Genomic DNA, 6,438 nt, shown 5'->3' with positions numbered 1-6,438 from the left:
ATATGCTTCTTTCCTCTTTTTTGAGAACCCTAAATCATTTGACTGGTATAGGTACCATTGTGTACTCCTACTCTTTGTTTCCATCTATACTCAATTTCATGGACTTTCACCACTGATTCTGGGTTTATCCCCGTCTAACATTGGCAGCAGATCCATCTATTTTCCTCTATTAGTTAACTTCTGTCACTTTGCTTTGATACTATGTAATTCGTGAACTCTCATCAGTGATTCCAGAGCTTCCTATTGGCGTTCACTTTCCCTACTATCATACCACACTGGAAACGCCCAAAACCGTCCGAACTTGGAAGCTAATCAGTGTTGGGCTGGGTCAGTACTCTAGTGGGGGACCATTGAGGAAGAGTCAGTGTAGTAGAGCACGCGTTGGTCCCACATGCTCAGTGTCTAACACTGACAGCAGATTCACTCTGCCTTCTTATTTCTTTCTGCTTCTTTTTCTATTCCTAATTACTTCTTTCATCAAAGCATCATGTTGGCACCAATATAGGACAGGGTTTCTATTTCGTTAACTTTTGTTAGTAGAACGTACCATTCAATATCCAATTTATTTACCGCACCTAGATCTAACTCCGTTAGCCAGGACTGCATTAACATCATTATCATATCAGCAATTCTGCTAATTGTTTAATTGTTTTCCCCTTTTTTTATTGTCTTTTTTCTCATCAACCACTAAGTATCTTAATTTTGTGATTAAAAATTGATTTTAAATATTATATCTCATCTCGTTCAGTCTATACATTGTTCAAATTAAGAGTGCACCCAAAAAAGAGTTCTTTTTTCCGTGTTCTATGTCTTAACACTGACTCAGGGTGCACCACCAAACTGTTTAAAAATTAGAAAACTTAGTTTTCTTGTTATTTTTTATTTTGGTATTGATTAAATTGTATCTCTACTATATCCTGTGCGGTATTCCCCAAACCATTCTGGGAGGGAGAATGGAAGGAGACTTGAGGCGAGCGCTGTGCAGTATGCAGCGTTACCAGAGGGAGGACCTGGCTGTTCTTCAGTGAAGTGTCTGTGCGCACCTCATTGTCTTCTGCTGCCCTGGCTGGCTCGGCTGTGAGCTGTTTCAGCTGCCAAAGGGTGTGTTTTTGGTCTAATGTTAGTATTTACAGTTTACTATCACAGTATAATTCAGTATTATTATTGTGTAAAAAAAATTTTTGGACTAAGTTAATAAAAATAAGAATTTACTCACCGGTAATTCTATTTCTCGTAGTCCGTAGTGGATGCTGGGAACTCCGTAAGGACCATGGGGAATAGACGGGCTCCGCAGGAGACTGGGCACTCTAAGAAAGGAATTAGGACTACTGGTGTGCACTGGCTCCTCCCTCTATGCCCCTCCTCCAGACCTCAGTTAGGGAAACTGTGCCAGGAAGAGCTGACACAATAAGGAAAGGATTTGGAATCCCGGGTAAGACTCATACCAGCCACACCAATCACACCGTACAACTCGTGATCCTATACCCAGTTAACAGTATGAATAACAACTGAGCCTCACTAACAGATGGCTCATAACAATAACCCTTTAGTTAGGCAATAACTATATACAAGTATTGCAGACAATCCGCACTTGGGATGGGCGCCCAGCATCCACTACGGACTACGAGAAATAGAATTACCGGTGAGTAAATTCTTATTTTCTCTGACGTCCTAGTGGATGCTGGGAACTCCGTAAGGACCATGGGGATTATACCAAAGCTCCCAAACGGGCGGGAGAGTGCGGATGACTCTGCAGCACCGAATGAGCAAACTCAAGGTCCTCCTCAGCCAGGGTATCAAACTTGTAGAATTTTGCAAACGTGTTTGATCCCGACCAGGTAGCTCGGCAAAGTTGTAAAGCCGAGACCCCTCGGGCAGCCGCCCAAGAAGAGCCCCCTTCCTCGTGGAATGGGCTTTTACTGATTTAGGATGCGGCAGTCCAGCCGCAGAATGTGCAAGTTGAATGGTGGAGCAGATCCAGCGAGCAATAGTCTGCTTAGAAGCAGGAGCACCCAGCTTGTTGGGTGCATGCAGGATAAACAGCGAGTCAGTCTTTCTGACTCTAGCCGTCCTGGAAACATAGATTTTCAGGGCCCGGACTACGTCCAGCAACTTGGAGGCCTCCAAGTCCCGAGTAGCCGCAGGCACCACAATAGGTTGGTTCAAATGAAACGCTGATACCACCTTAGGGAGGAATTGGGGACGCGTCCTCAATTCTGCTCTGTCCATATGGAAGATCAGATAGGGGCTTTTACAGGACAAAGCCGCCAATTCTGACACCCGCCTAGCCGAAGCCAAGGCCAAAAGCATGACCACTTTCCACGTGAGATATTTTAATTCCACGGTCTGAAGTGGCTCAAACCAATGTGATTTTAGGAAATCCAACACAACGTTGAGATCCCAAGGTGCCACTGGGGGCACAAAAGGGGGCTGAATATGCAGCACTCCCTTAACAAACGTCTGAACTTCAGGCAGTGAAGCCAGTTCTTTTTGAAAGAAAATAGACAGGGCCGAAATCTGGACTTTAATGGAACCCAATTTTAGGCCCATAGTCACTCCTGACTGTAGGAAGTGCAGAAATCGACCCAGCTGAAATTCTTCTGTGCGGGCCTTCATAGCCTCACACCAAGCAACATATTTTCGCCATATGCGGTGATAATGCTTTGCTGTCACATCTTTCCTAGCTTTTATCAGCGTAGGAATGACTTCAACCGGAATGCCCTTGTCCACCAGGATCCGGCGTTCAACCGCCATGCCGTCAAACGCAGCCGCGGTAAGTCTTGGAACAGACAGGGTCCCTGCTGTAGCAGGTCCTGTCTGAGAGGCAGAGGCCAAGGGTCCTCTGAGATCATTTCTTGTAGTTCCGGGTACCAAGTCCTTCTTGGCCAATCCGGAACGATGAGTATAGTTCTTACTCCTCTCTTTCTTATTATCCTCAGCACCTTTGGTATGAGAGGAAGAGGAGGGAACACATAAACCGACTGGTACACCCACGGTGTCACTAGAGCGTCCACAGCTATTGCCTGAGGGTCCCTTGACCTGGCGCAATATCTTTTTAGCTTTTTGTTTAGGCGGGACGCCATCATGTCCACCTGTGGCCTTTCCCAATGGTTTACAATCAGTTGGAAGACTTCTGGATGAAGTCCCCACTCTCCCGGGTGGAGGTCGTGCCTGCTGAGGAAGTCTGCTTCCCAGTTGTCCACTCCCGGAATGAACACTGCTGACAGTGCTATCACGTGATTTTCCGCCCATCGGAGAATCCTTGTGGCTTCTGCCATCGCCATCCTGCTTCTTGTGCCGCCCTGTCGGTTTACATGGGCGACCACCGTGATGTTGTCTGACTGAATCAGCACAGGCTGGTTTTGAAGCAGGGGTCTTGCCTGACTTAGAGCATTGTAAATGGCCCTTAGTTCCAGAATATTTATGTGTAGGGAAGCCTCCTGACTCGACCATTGTCCCTGGAAGTTTCTTCCCTGAGTGACTGCCCCCCAACCTCGGAGGCTCGCATCCGTGGTCACCAGGACCCAGTCCTGTATGCCGAATCTGCGGCCCTCTAGAAGATGAGCACTCTGCAGCCACCACAGCAGAGACACCCTGGCCCTCGGGGACAGGGTGATCAGCCGATGCATCTGAAGATGCGATCCGGACCACTTGTCTAACAGATCCCACTGAAAGATCCTTGCATGGAATTGCCTCGTAAGAAGCTACCATCTTTCCCAGGACTCGCGTGCAGTGATGCACCGACACCTGTTTTGGTTTCAGGAGGTCTCTGACCAGAGATGACAACTCCTTGGCCTTCTCCTCCGGGAGAAACACCTTCTTCTGTTCTGTGTCCAGAATCATACCCAGGAACAGCAGACGCGTCGTAGGAACCAGCTGCGACTTTGGAATATTCAGAATCCAGCCGTGCTGCTGTAGCACTTCCTGAGATAGTGCTACTCCGACCAACAACTGCTCCCTGGACCTCGCCTTTATAAGGAGATCGTCCAAGTATGGGATAATTATAACTCCCTTCTTTCGAAGGAGTATCATCATTTCGGCCATTACCTTGGTAAATACCCTCGGTGCCGTGGACAGACCAAACGGCAACGTCTGGAATTGGTAATGGCAGTCTTGTACCACAAAACGGAGGTACACCTGGTGAGGTGGGTAAATGGGAACATGCAGGTAAGCATCCTTGATGTCCAGTTATACCATGTAATCCCCTTCTTCCAGGCTTGCAATAACCGCCCTGAGCGATTCCATTTTGAACTTGAACCTCCTTATATAAGTGTTCAAGGATTTCAAATTTAGAATGGGTCTCACCGAACCATCTGGTTTCGGTACCACAAACATTGTGGAATAGTAACCCCGTCCCTGTTGAAGGAGGGGAACTTTTATTATCACCTGCTGGAGGTACAGCTTGTGAATTGCCGCCAGCACTACCTCCCTGTCCGGGGGAGTAGCTGGCAGGGCTGATTTGAGGTAACGGCGAGGGGGAGACATCTCGAATTCCAGCTTGTATCCCTGTGATACCACTTGTAGAACCCAGGGATCCACCTGTGAGCGAACCCACCGGTCGCTGAAGTTCCGGAGACGGGCCCCCACCGCACCTGGCTCCACCCATGGAGCCCCAGCGTCATGCGGTGGATTTAGTGGAAGCAGGGGAGGATTTTTGTTCTTGGGAACTGGCTGTATGGTGCAGCTTTTTCCCTCTACCCCTGCCTCTGGGCAGAAAGGACGCGCCTTTAACATGCCTGCCTTTCTGGGGCCGAAAGGACTGTACCTGATAATACGGTGCTTTCTTAGGCTGTGAGGGAACCTGAGGTAAAAATGTCGACTTCCCAGCTGTCGCTGTGGAAACGAGGTCCGAGAGACCATCTCCAAACAATTCCTCACCCTTGTAAGGCAAAACCTCCATGTGCCTTTTAGAATCCGCATCACCTGTCCACTGCCGAGTCCATAATACTCTCCTGGCAGAAATGGACATTGCATTTATTCTAGATGCCAGCCGGCAAATATCCCTCTGTGCATCTCTCATATATAAGACTACGTCTTTAATATGCTCTATGGTTAGCAATATAGTGTCGCTGTCAAGGGAATCAATGTTATCAGACAGGGAATCAGACCACGCTGCTGCAGCACTGCACATCCATGCTGAAGCAATAGCAGGTCTCAGTATAGTACCTGAGTGTGTATATACAGACTTCAGGATAGCCTCCTGCTTTCTATCCGCAGGCTCCTTTAAGGCGGCCGTATCCTGAGACGGTAGTGCCACCTTTTTTTGACAAGCGTGTGAGCGCTTTATCCACCCTCGGGGATGTCTCCCAACGTACCCTGTCCTCTGGCGGGAAAGGGTACGCCATTAGTAACTTTTTAGAAATCACTAGTTTTTTTATCAGGGGAAGCCCACGCTTCTTCACACACTTCATTTAACTCATCTGATGGGGGAAAAACCACTGGTTGCTTTTTCTCCCCAAACATAATACCCTTTTTAGTGGTACCTGGGTTAATGTCAGAAATGTGCAACACATTTTTCATTGCCGTAATCATGCAACGGATGGCCCTAGTGGAATGTACATTAGTCTCGTCGTCGTCGACACTGGAGTCAGACTCCGTGTCGACATCTGTGTCTGCCATCTGGGCTTTTGAGACGCCTGGGCAGGCACTGGCTGAGAAGCCGGCTGTCCCACAGCTGTTATGTCATCGAACCTTTTATGTAAGGAGTTGACACTGTCGGTTAAAACCTTCCACATATCCATCCACTCTGGTGTCGACCCCGCAGGGGGTGACATCACATTTATCGGCACCTGCTCCGCCTCCACATAAGCCTCGTCATCAAACATGTCGACACAGCCGTACCGACACACCGCACACACACAGGGAATGCTCTGACTGAGGACAGGACCCCACCAAGTCCTTTGGGGAGACAGAGAGAGAGTATGCCAGCACACACCACAGCGCTATATAAACAGGGATTTACACTACACAAAGTGATTTTCCCTATAGCAGCTATACAATACAGTTTTGCGCCTAAATTTAGTGCCCCCCCTCTCTTTTTTACCCTTTGAGCCTGGAAACTGCAGGGGAGAGCCTGGGGAGCTGTCTTCCAGCGGAGCTGTGAAGAGGAAATGGCGCCAGTGTGCTGAGGGAGATAGCCCCGACCCTTTTTCGGCGGGCTTCTCCCGCTCTTTTATTAATATTATGGCAGGGGATTTTTACACATATATAGTTTATTAGACTATATTATGTGTTTTTATGCCAATTTAAGGTACTCTAATTGCAGCCCAGGGCGCCCCCCCCCCCCCAGCGCCCTGCACCCATCAGTGACCGGAGTATGTGGTGTGCATAGGGAGCAATGGTGCAGTGCTGTGCGCTACCTTAATGAAGACCGGAGTCTTCAGCCGCCGATTTCCTGGACGTTCTTCTTGCTTCTGGCTCTGCAAGGAGGACGGCGGC

At 48.5% G+C, this 6,438-nt stretch overlaps 1 pseudogene; it reads left to right on the top strand.

Moving 5' to 3' along the window:
- The first annotated feature begins 257 nt into the window (after positions 1-257).
- On the top strand, positions 258-376 carry LOC134912479 (5S ribosomal RNA; annotated as a pseudogene).
- The last annotated feature ends 6,062 nt before the right edge of the window (positions 377-6,438 follow it).

This window comes from Pseudophryne corroboree, chromosome 4, assembly GCF_028390025.1.
Source record: "Pseudophryne corroboree isolate aPseCor3 chromosome 4, aPseCor3.hap2, whole genome shotgun sequence".
Lineage (NCBI taxonomy): Eukaryota > Metazoa > Chordata > Amphibia > Anura > Myobatrachidae > Pseudophryne > Pseudophryne corroboree.
This window is presented reverse-complemented; position numbering and strand designations above follow the sequence as displayed.